The sequence below is a fragment of the Galeopterus variegatus genome, unplaced genomic scaffold (assembly GCF_000696425.1).
Source record: "Galeopterus variegatus unplaced genomic scaffold, G_variegatus-3.0.2 Scaffold196, whole genome shotgun sequence".
In the NCBI taxonomy this organism is placed as follows: domain Eukaryota; kingdom Metazoa; phylum Chordata; class Mammalia; order Dermoptera; family Cynocephalidae; genus Galeopterus; species Galeopterus variegatus.
The window spans coordinates 56,000-67,825 of record NW_007726307.1 but is presented as its reverse complement, the minus strand read 5'-3'; the positions used below and the strand labels follow the sequence as shown (position 1 = coordinate 67,825).

Genomic DNA, 11,826 nt, shown 5'->3' with positions numbered 1-11,826 from the left:
GTGGTGGCCTCCAGCACTCAGCACCTCGAACAGATGACCTCTTGCCTGCAGTGTATTGTCTGTCTCCCTGAATTAAACTGTCAGCCCATGCGTGTAGGGGTATTGACTGTTTTGTTCACCTGGAGCAGCGTCTGGTACACTGAAGGAAGATCTCTGGTCCCATCTCACCTGCTCCCCATGCGTGCCAGGTTGCCTTCCACATGCTTTCTTTGCCTTTGAACAATACGTATCTTTTTGGGGACATATGAAACGTATCTTTTTTTAAAAGCACCCATCGCACCACATTTATTTGTGGGCCTCCCATGAGGTCTGAGCTTGATAAGGCCAGGGAGCGGGTGGCCCCCACTGCCCGGCAGGGAGCCCGGCACAAAGTTGGCACTGCTAGTTGTGGTTTGTATGAAGGTGCCTTTGTAGAAGTGAACTCCAGCATCCAAAGGGCAAACTACCCCCAGGGGGCATCCGTGGGATTTGAGTGATGTTGGAGTCCCTGACTTCTGAATGTTGGGAGTTGATCATACCCCCAGCTGGGCGGTAGAATTTTCTAGCTGGGAGTCCCATGGCTTGGGGATTTGATGAATGCACTTGGAACAGGGCTCTGGATGTCGGAGTCCCGTCTGCAGATGAATCAAATTTTATTTCATGTTAGTGCTGAGAGCTGGTAGCCCAGGCAAGAGGGTGACACTCACCCCACCCTGTCACTGCAGCTGGTAACCGCATTTGGTGATGGAATCCTTTGAACAGTAACTTCCCTGGCCTAGTCACTATGAAAAGAAAGCTTTGAAATCTCTTGCCTTGGGGCCATTGCCCGGCCTCCACTCCCCTGAAGCTTGGGGCGGTGAGGGCGAATAATGGTGGCTGTCAGGCCTGTCTCTCTGCCCGGCGGTGTCAACAGATGCCTCTGGAATAATTTCAGTTAGACCCACAAGGTTTTTGTTTAAGGTTCAAAGTGAGGAAACTCCGAGGTCTCTTTGTGTTCTTTGGTAGGAGCTGGGGGGATTGGCGTGTGTCTGTGTGGTGGAGAGAGTCGAGGCCCCAGCAAAGAAATTATTTTCTGCAGTCAGTTCACTATTGTTTGGGCCATTTAAAATAGTATGTTTTTCAAAGTGTCTTTAAAAAGCCCAGATAAATGCTAAAAAGCAAAAATTATCCACCATCCAGCCACCAAGAGGGGACCACAGTGCATTTCTGATGTATTTATTTTCAGGCTTCTCCATGCACTTTGGAATGAAAGAACTTTCTGGGGTGATGTATATATACTTTTGTCTTTCTGGGTTGGTGGTTCCATGACTGTATACATCTGTCAAAATGCCTAAAAAGGGTGAATTTTACAGTATATACATTGTATCTCATTAACCCCACTTAAATACACAGAGGAAACGCTGCCATTGGGACCCTTCTCTGCACGTGCGCAGTGTTTCATGGACGGCTTTGCCGTCATTAACGTTTCCTCAGGCACACTGCACCTGAGGCCACCTGCACCCTCTGCACGCTGGACTGCGGTGCTTAGTTATCCCCCATAGATGCACATTGGGGTGGTTTTCAGCTTTTCCCCATTAAAATAATAGTGTGAACAGTGTGCTCTACATTCTGAGTGATTTATTACTGGGTCAAGGAGAATGAACATTTTATAATTTTATATTGTCAAACTGTCTTTCAGAAAGCTGTGTCATTCTGTGCAGTCCCCAGAAGTGTCTGGGAATGTCCTTGAACCATTATTTTCAGCATCAGAAAGCTTTTGAGCGGGCCGGCCCGGTGGCGCACTGCTACAGTGCGCCGCTTGGGAGTGCGGCGGCGCTCCCGCCGAGGGTTCGGATCCCACATACAGACCGGTTCCCGCTCACTGGCTGAGCGAGGTGCAGGCGCAGCACCGAGGGTTGCGATCCCATTGCCGGTCCGGTCCAGTTCGGGCGCGACGCTGAGGGTTGCGATCCGTTGCTGGACACGAAAAAAGACAAAAAAAAGAAAAAAAAAAAGAAAGCTTTTGAGGCCTGGCCCGTGGCTCACTCGGGAGAGTGCAGTGCTGGTAACACCAAGGCCACGGGTTTGGATCCTATATAGGGATGGCCTGTGGCTCACTGGGTGAGCGTGGTGCTGACAACACCAAGCCAAGGGTTAAGATCCCCTTACCAGTCATCTTTTAAAAACAAAAAAGCAAGCTTTTGAAATTTTAGGAGTTGTGGTTAATGGATTTGCTTAGTGTTTGGACACCAAGTTTTACTTCTTTCTGTTAAAAATGTGCCTGCTAGTAGGCAAAGATTTCTTAGATATAATATTAAATGCGTGGTCCAAAAAAGAAAAAATTGTTAAATTGGACCTCATCAAAATTCAAAACTTTTGCACTTCAAAATACAGTATTAGGAACATGAAAAAACAAACAAGAGACTGGGAGAAAATATTTGCAAGACATATGCTTGATAAAGGCTTGTTTTGAGAATTAACCATGATGTATTACAACTCAATAATAAGACAAGCAATTCAAACAGCAGGTGAAAGAACAGTCATTTCACCAAAGAAGTTTATGGATGGCCAACAAGCACATGAAAAGAGCTCAATATCATTGGTCATTAGGGAAATACAAACTAAAACCATAGTGAGATACTGTACCGCTCCCATGAGAATGGCTGTAATAAAGAAGACACGGTAAATCTCATCAAGGATGTTGAGAAACACTAGCCCTCCCATGTTGCTATGGCAATGTAAAATGGTGCAGCCGCTTTGCAAAACAGTTTGGCAGTTTCTCTCTCTCTTTTTTTTTTTTAAAAGATGACCGGTAAGGGGATCTTAACCCTTGACTTGGTGTTGTCAGCACCACGCTCACCCAGTGAGCTAACCGGCCATCCCTATGTGGGATCCGAACCCTTGGCCTTGGTGTTATCAGCCCTGCACTCTCCCGAGTGAGCCACAGGGCCGGCCCAGTTTGGCAGTTTCTCTCTCTCTTTTTTTTTTTTAAAAGATGACCGGTAAGGGGATCTTAACCCTTGACTTGGTGTTGTCAGCACCACGCTCACCCAGTGAGCTAACCGGCCATCCCTATGTGGGATCCGAACCCTTGGCCTTGGTGTTATCAGCCCTGCACTCTCCCGAGTGAGCCACAGGGCCGGCCCAGTTTGGCAGTTTCTCAAACAGTTAATCCTAAAACTACCATATGATGTAGCAATTCCACTCCTAGGTATCTGCCCGGGATAAATGAAAACACGGGCTAGACAAAAACTTCCATGTGAATATTAATTATAGAAGTATTAATTAATTATATTATAGAAGTATTCCTTATAAATGTCTAAAAGTCCATTAAGTGATGAACAGATAGACAAACTGGATGTATCCCTACAATGAAATATTACTCAGCCATAAAAAGGAATGAAGCACTGACACAAACTACAACACGAATGAACCTCAAAATACATAATGCTGAGTGTAAGAAGCCATGTTGCATGACTCCACGGCTAGTTTTTAGAGACAGAAAGTAGATTAGTGATTGCCTGGGGCTGGGAGTGGAAACAGAAATTAATTGTAAATGTGCATGAAGGATGTTATTAGGGGGATAAAAATGTTCTAAAACTCATTTACGGTGATGATTGCACCACTTGATAAAGTTACTAAAAATAGTTGAATTCTACACTTGGATGGATTTTATGAAATAAAACATACTTCAATAAAGCCGTTAAAAATGGGGGAGGGGTGGCACTGCTTTGGCTAGAATAAGGGTGTTAAGAAGGTGGGTGTAGCTGTTTCCTGACATGCTTCCAACGCAGAGTCCTGGGATAACTTCAGGAAGCCCAGTGTGCCAGGGAGTGCAGGGGCTCCCCCTTCCGGGAAGAAGGGGGAAGAGAGAGCGATTGCTCAGTGGTCTCAAGCCCCCCCATCCCTGGGTGCTGCCTCTTTGCAATGTGACTTTGACCTTCTTGCCATCCAGAGGTGAAGACTCATTCTTCATCACCTTGAATCTGGGCTGGCCATGTGACTTGCTTTGGTCAATGAGTGCTGCAGAAGTGACGTTGTGCCAGTTCCAAGCCCGGCTTTCCAGCAACCTGGCGGCGCTCCTTTGCCCTCTTGGAGCTCTTCTCTGAGAACACTCTGAGGAAGCCGGTCCAGCCACAGGAAGATGAGGCGCCACGTGGAGGGACCGAGGCCACCACCACATAAGGAAGCTGGTCTACCATCGGGGGTGGGGACCTGTGGAGGGGAACTGAGGTGCCCCAGCCCAGAACCACCATCAGCTCCCAGACATGTGAGTGATGCTTTCTTGAAGCTTCCGGCATTCTTCCCCCCATCCAAGTACAGCCCAGTGAGCGCACCTAGGTGAGACCAGCGAAGAGCCACCCAGCTGATGCAGAGTGCGAGAAATAAGCAGTGGTGGCTATCTCAGGCCCCCAAGTTGGGGACAGTTTGTCATGCTGCAATAGACAACTGCAACAGAAGCCCCTCCCTTTCTCCTGACCTTGCCAGTCCTGAAGCCATCTTTGCTGAGGTGAGGTCGTGGACCCACCACTCACTCATGCCTGAGTACTGGGTAGCACGTCTCCATCCACCCCATGGTGCCCTGGCTGCTGACCTGGACACCCTTTCTCTCAGGACAGCTGTTCTGTATTTTGGCTTTGCAACAGCATCTCAGAGGTGGTGGGAATGAAAACATGTGAGTCTGTTTCAGTTGTTTGTAGTGCAACAAGTCACCCCAAAACTAGTGGCTTAAGAGAACAATAATTTACTTTGCTAACAAATCTGCAACTTGGGGAAGGCTTGGTGGAGACAGCGTGTTTTTGCTCCACACGGTGTCAGCCGGGGTGGTTCAAAGACTGGGGGCTGGAATCGTTTGAAGTCTTGACTCTCACATGTCTGGGGGTTGAGGCTGGCAGTCATTTGGGAACTGTCAGCACAGCTACAGGGGGCCTTTCCATGCAGCTGCTGGGCTTCCTCACAACATGGCAGCTGGATTCCTAGAGTGAGTGCCCCAAAAGAACAAGGCAGAAGTACATGGAATTTGTATGACCTGGCCTCAGAAGTCACACGGCGTCACTTACTCTGTACTCTGTTGGCTGATGCAGCCAGAGGTCTGCCCAGGTTTGAGGCGAAGGAACTAGACCCACCACTGGGTGGGAGTAGTGTCGGCATCACATTGTAAGAAGAGTAAGTGGGAGGGGATATATAGAGATGCCTGTCTGGAAAATACCACCTGCTACCGGACCTAAGCCTCATGCCTGAAGAATTGATTCTGCAGGCCTAGAGTGAAACCTCAGGATTTTATCTTGACACGTTCCTGGGTGAATCTGATGCACATCCAGGACCTGGCATTGACCCTTTCCCCAAGACCTATGGCCTGTCACCCCTGGGCCTGGGGTGGGGGATTGGCTGCTGCCCTTGCTCATGTGATCCAGGACACTTTGGAGGGAAACCAGCCTCAGGACAGCCAGTGGGGCCTGAGAAGTAGGAGCCTAGTATCTGTCCAAGGCGGGTGGTGACCTGCCCTGCCCTCATTAAAGGGGCCTTTGGGGAGCTGGTTTATCCTAGTAGCCTTTTGTTCTTCCATCCCCGCGTGTCTGTTTAGCACTTTCTGCTTTTCAGGTAGCTGTCCCCAGGCTGCTGCAGGTGGGGTGTGAGCAAGGTGGTTATTGCTCTCTGTGGTGAGACTTTGAGCCCCTCCCCGGGGGACTCACTGCCATTTGGTGTCTTCCCCTCACAGCTATTGTGAAGGCTGTTTTTTTTTTGTTTTTTTGTCTTTTTTCGTGACCGGCAACGGATCGCAACCCTCAGTGTCACGCCCGTACCGGACCGGGACCGGCAACGGGATCGCAACCCTCGGTGTTGCCCCCGCTCCTCGCTCAGCCAGTGAGCGGGAACCGGTCTGTATGTGGGATCCGAACCCTCGGCGGGAGCGCTGCCACACTTCCCAAGCGGCGCACTGTAGCAGTGCGCCACCGGGCCGGCCCAAGGCTGTTTTTTTGACTGATTGAGCCAGAGGAGCACTGGAGGGCTCATTAGTGTGCAGTATTCTGGAAGGGGCTGCCCCAGCCCCTGGGAGTGGTCTAGGGAGGCCTGCACTGGGAGGGGACAGCTCTGCCACAGTTTTGCTCTTTAACCCAAAGAAGGTCATGTCTCAACTCAGAGCTTGTTTTCTCAGCAGTCAAGTGTGTGTGAAGCTTCAGCTCCTGTTCTCTTGAACAAGCTGAGTGGGGCTCCTCTCCCTTAACAGAAAACCTGCCATGGCTCCCCATTGCCCTTGGTCTTAGCCTGCCTGCCCTTTGGGGCTGTGACCCGACCCCTGCTCCAGTGTCAGCATCCCTCGCCTGAACTTGCCACTCTCTTCCACCCTGTGGGCCTTTGCATTCACTGTTCCCTCTTGTCTGGGATGCCTTTCCTTGATTTCACCGCCTGGCAAAGCCTCAAATTTGGCTTTTGTCACCTCTTCCATGAAGCCTACCCCCGACCCTCCTAGCCAGGCTCCTCTGCGTGTGGCCCTCTGCTCTGGCCCCTTTGGTGTGCTGTGGTTCTCTTAGGAGCAGCAGCTAGGGCTCTCAGCTCAGGAGGCTCTTGCAGACAGCCCAGGCTTCGGAGTCAGGCAGTCTGGATTTCAACCCAGTGCTGCTGCTACATACCTGTGTATCTTGGTAAATCGCTTCACCTCTCTAAGCCTGTTTCCTCATCTCTGAGTTGGGGCACAATCACTAAATAGAATTCACATGATATTTTAAGGACGTCAGTGACAGAAGCAGGAAGTCTAATGAGAAATTGGGGGGAGGTCTGAGCTCACAGAGCCCAGAGTTTCCTTCATTTTCATTAAAGAACAGGAGGTGGGAGCTGACGCAGGTGTAGGGAGGAGCCAGCGACCCTCTCCCCCATGCCATAAGTAAGGGTCAGGTGCATAATAGGTGCTGACGTTAGAGTAGAAGCTCCTTGAAGACTGAACAAATGGATGAATGAATGAAGGCAACTGGTTTCTAAATTTGAATTCACCCATGTGACAGGCCTTGTCTGTGCACAGTGGCTGAGGCTTCCTGCCCATCTTCTAGCAGCCGGCCAACACAGTGGCATTGCCAGTGTGGGGCTCTGTGCATGTGGTCAGAAAAGAAACAGCAATTTTAGCGGGCCCAACTGTGGGCCAGGCATGTAAGTGGTCACATGGGTTTCACATTCTTAATCCTCTCAACAACCATAAGAAGCAGGTGATATTCTCTCTGCTTTGTACAGATGAAAACCATGGAGAGGTTAAGGCATTGGTTCCCATAAGCTGGTTGTGCATCACCTAATACCTTGCCTAAAATACATTTTCTCAGCTCTATTGAGCCAAAGTCTCTGAATGTAAAGGTGTATCGATTAGTTATTACCACAAAAATGCTGTGTAATAAACCTGACAACCTCCAAGCTCAGTGACTGCAAACAGGGATCAGTTGTTCTCTGGGATGTGCAGGTTGCTGATTGAGGATGGGCTCTGTGACAGCAGCTCTGCTCTGCCTCATGTGTCTTTCATCTTCCTCCCTGGCAAGTGGGCTCACCCAATGCTATGGATTGAATGTCCCCCCAAAACTCACTGAAGCTTGACCTCGGTTGTAACAGTGTTGAGAGAGTGGGAAATCAGATTATGGCAGTGACGGAAGGTTGGTCTTTAAGAGGTGATTGGATAGTGAAGACTGTGCCCTTGTCAATGGATTAATCCATTCACGGAGTAATGGGCTGATGGTTTAATTGGCTGTCATGGGCATAGACTGGTGGCTTTATTAAGGAGAGCACATGATAGAGCTCACTTGCCATCCTCGCCGTGTGATTCCCTGCATCACCACGGAACACTGTAGAGTTCCCACCTGGAAGAAGACCCTCAACAGATGTGTCCCCTGGACTGTGGACTTCCCAGCCTCTAAACTGTAACAAATAAATTTCATTTCTTTACCCCCTTTTCAGGTATTGTGTTATAAATGACAGAAAATGGACTAATACACACAGGCACCTTCTTTCCAGAGAAAGGCAGATACATACAGAGAACACGTGTGGTCCCACAAGCACTCTGCAGGTCTCTGGGCACTGCCTACCTGCTAACTTTATTGGCCAAAGCAAGTCACGTGGTTCAACCCCGACATGAGGAGCAGAATACTTCACCTCTTGACAGACTAGACTTTTTTTTGTCTACTTGCTTGAACTATCCTACCGTGATGCTTGATTTCAGCTTCTCCTTGTTCTGTCCGTTGTTGCTTCAGATATTTTGGGAACTATCTGGTTAGGTGTGTACCATGTTTAGAATTGCTCCATCTTCTTGGTGAGTTGAACTTTTCATTATTATGTGGTGACCTCCTCTGTCCATAATGATGCTTTTTATCTTTGATCTATTAATATCAAGCAAAAGGGCCTGGAAAAAGACATTTGGCAAACACTACAAAAAGGAAATTGGTGCTGACTTGGCCACCTTTGGCCCTCATGTCTCTTGCAGCATCTCCTAGACTTGCTTTTCTTGTTTGGGTGCTTCCTCCAATGGCATTTACAAAGTAGATCTCTGTGTGGCAAAGCTTCATGAGACCTTTGAATGACATACCCTTGGGCTGGATAAGTTCATTGTTTTTTCCTTCATTACTAGAGTATTTATGGAGTAAGTACATAAATGTATATTTACACAAATTGTTTATTTAGGAGAAATAAGATCCTACACATTCTATCTACACCTTTTTAAAATTTTGACATCTTAGATACTTGTTTTTATTTTGTGTTTTAAACACTATATAGTATTCCATTGTTTGTCTCTAATTTATCCTACCCCTCTTGTGGACGTTTAAGTTGTTTCCAGTTTTGTCTGTTACCCTTTTGCAATAGATGTCATTGTACATGCATTTTTGTGCATACGTGTGGGCTTTTCTGTAGCCTGTATTCCAAGAAGTGGAATTACAGGCTTGTGTTTAAGATTTTTTGATGCATATTGTCAAACTGTCCTCCAAAAGTGTTATAACAATTTGTCCTCCAATCAATAGAAAATGAGGGCCTCTGCCTGTCTACTTACAGGCCCACCTTGGATTGAATCAGAACACAGATCCATGGACAGCAACAAGCTTCCTGGGTAGTTGTATCTTGATGAAAAGTTCTAACGCCTACCAAGGACTGGCAGGAGAAGCTTTATTCCAAACTGCACAAATGCTAACTCTTCTAGTAGCACAAAATTAATGCAGCAGCAGCCTCCTGGGGGTTAAAAACTTGAACTTTAAAAACTATAGCTTTAAAGATAGTCATATATTTATAGAATAAAATTTGGATTAAATACTTATGTAGCTCCTAAAGCATCTTATGGTATGAAAAGCCCCAACCTAGAGAGTTCAGTTTAGCTCTATAGCAGGCCCTGGAGGCTTGTCAGGCCCTGTGCTCTGGGCTCTGGCTGAAGCCCCATCTACCCCATTGGGCAGCTTTGCTCAGCAGGGTTTTGCTGGGCTGTTCCCTCTGCCTGGAATGTCTGCCAGCTTGGCTCCTAGGAGACTCTGCTAAGGTGCCCCTGGGAGGCCACTCCCCACCATCCCCAGGAGAGTTTACTGTTGCCACCTCAGAACCTTGTTCATGCTGCTATTATTACATAAATCACATTGTGTTGTATTTTTTCTGTTGGTTTTTGGGGTTTTTTTTGCCTGCTGTTTAGGTCCAGGACTAAGGTAAGGCAAGCAAGGCACCTAAGGTGAAAAATTTAAAGAGACACTCACTCTCAGAGCCATGCACTTAACTTTTGCACACTGGTGCCTAGTCCATGTCCTGCTACTCTGCTGGCTAGGAGGACTGGACCTGCATCTCCTCTCTCAAGCTGGGCGAGTAATGAGGGGGTATGCAGCCCCAGCATCTGCTCTTTCTCAGCTCCAGGGAACTGTGGAGAAAGGTTAAAACAAGACTGTTAAATCTGCATCTTCTAGGTCATAAAGGAAAAAATATGGTTGATTGAAAAATACAGGAAACAGGGCCGGCCCGTGGCTCACTTAGGAGAGTGTGGTGCTGATAACACCAAGGCCAGGGGTTCAGATCCCTATATAGGGATGTCTGGTTTGCTCACTTGGGAGAGTATGGTGCTGACAATGCCAAGTCAAGGGTTAAGATCCCCTTACTGGTCATCTTAAAAAAAAAAAAAAATACAGGAAACACCCTAAAATGGACAACTCTTTGGCAAAGGCTCGTTTCTATCACGTTGAGTATTTCCTTCTGCCGGATGATGACGAACCTAAAAAAGTTGACTTGATATTTCCAAAGGTGGCCAAAGTTCCTGGATAAGGACTGAAGGTACATGTGCATGCATGCAGCCTTGTATACAGTCTAATACTCGCTCTGCAAAGCGTGCTCCATAGACCTGCATCAATGGCTTCACTTCGAGTTTGCTAGACGTGTAGGATCTTGGGCCCTACCACAGACCTCCTGAATGAGAATCTGCACTGACCTAATACCAATTATATGACTGTTTATTTAGATATATTTACCCAGTAATTTCCTGGGAGTTTCAAAGGTTTTTGCAGCTCTTGAGATTTCTTTCTCTCTGTGTGTGCATGCATGTGTGCACGTGTACATGCATATATATGTGTGTACATGCATGCACATGTGCTACCTGCACCCACACCCACACTCCTGCCAGTGCTTTGGCTGTGGGTCATTGCTTGGAAGTAATCAGAGAGGGCACTAGTTTGCAGGCAATTGCTTTGATTTTGTTTTTTCCAAGGAACCCAGAGGTCCGACAGGGCACAGTTCATGAAGCACTATTTCCCACTGTGCTACTGGAACTGGACAGGTGGAGGGCGGAGCATGGGCTCCAGTGCTGAGGAGGCCGGCGTGCAGGGGCTCAGCTCCGCACACCGCTGCCTCCTCCCATCTTCCCGCAGGTAAAGTCTCTCGATGCTGTTTTATACAGAACATGAGGCCATGGTGTGAAGGTAGTAAAATTTGGTTATCACCGACCCAAACTTTTAACATTGTGTGACAAAGGAATTATTAAAGAAAATAAATTTTCACAAAATATGCTGTGGAACACTAAGGACAAGCTTCTAAAAAAAAAAGTCAGGTGTTATTATTGATTAAAGACCACTGGTTACTTGGATAATGTAGGATCTTTCGGTAAGTAAGGTATTCTGATTTTACTTGAAATGTTTCTGGAGCCTTGTGGCTTCTCACTAGTAACAGAATAAAAGCCAGTGTCCCCTCATTACCTTCACCTGATTTTCATAGTGCACACACTGGTTCCTGTGTGAGCGGCATGTCATCCTTCCAGGAGGTGCTCGCAGTTGTAGGAAGTGCTGCAGGTGGAGCTATGGCCAGAGGCGGGCAGTGTCTGTGTGCCTCCACCGCCTTTCGGGACCTTCTGTCCCGGGGCAGCTCAGACGGGGGTGCCCACCGCAGGCCTGTCTCCCTGGACTAGTATTGTGTGTTCGCTGAAAAAAAATTAGAGGATACCGAGAAACAAAAGCAAAAATTTAAAAATCCTATCCCAGATAGACAAAAACTATGGGAATTCAGTGCCACATGACCAGCCCTATAAGAAACCCTCCAGGGAATCCTTCACCTGGAATCCAAAAAAAAAAAAAAAACATCACCACCATGAATACATGAGAAAGAACAAACCCCACTGGTAGAGCACATAGGCAAATGAGAAAGAGAAAAAAAGTTACTGTACCACCTTAAAAAACCAATAAACTCCAAAGTCAAACAACAACAGGGAAAGAAAGGAACAAAAATATTTAAAACAACCACACAAAAGCAGTTAAATGACAGGAGTTAAGAAAATACCTTTCAATAGCAACACTAAATGTTTATGGATTGAACTTCACACTCAAAAGACAGCAAGTGGCCAGATGGACTAAAAAATCAGACCCAACTATATGCTACCTACAAGAAATC

At 47.3% G+C, this 11,826-nt stretch overlaps 1 long non-coding RNA gene across 1 annotated transcript; it reads right to left on the bottom strand.

Annotated features, from left to right (window-relative positions):
- Positions 1-7,986: 7,986 nt before the first annotated feature.
- On the bottom strand, positions 7,987-11,431 carry LOC103584064. The gene is made up of 2 exons (XR_549930.1): positions 11,139-11,431; positions 7,987-9,817 (listed from the first exon to the last, which is right to left on the bottom strand). It is a non-coding gene; the product is annotated as an uncharacterized LOC103584064 (long non-coding RNA).
- Between the last annotated feature and the right edge of the window lie 395 nt (positions 11,432-11,826).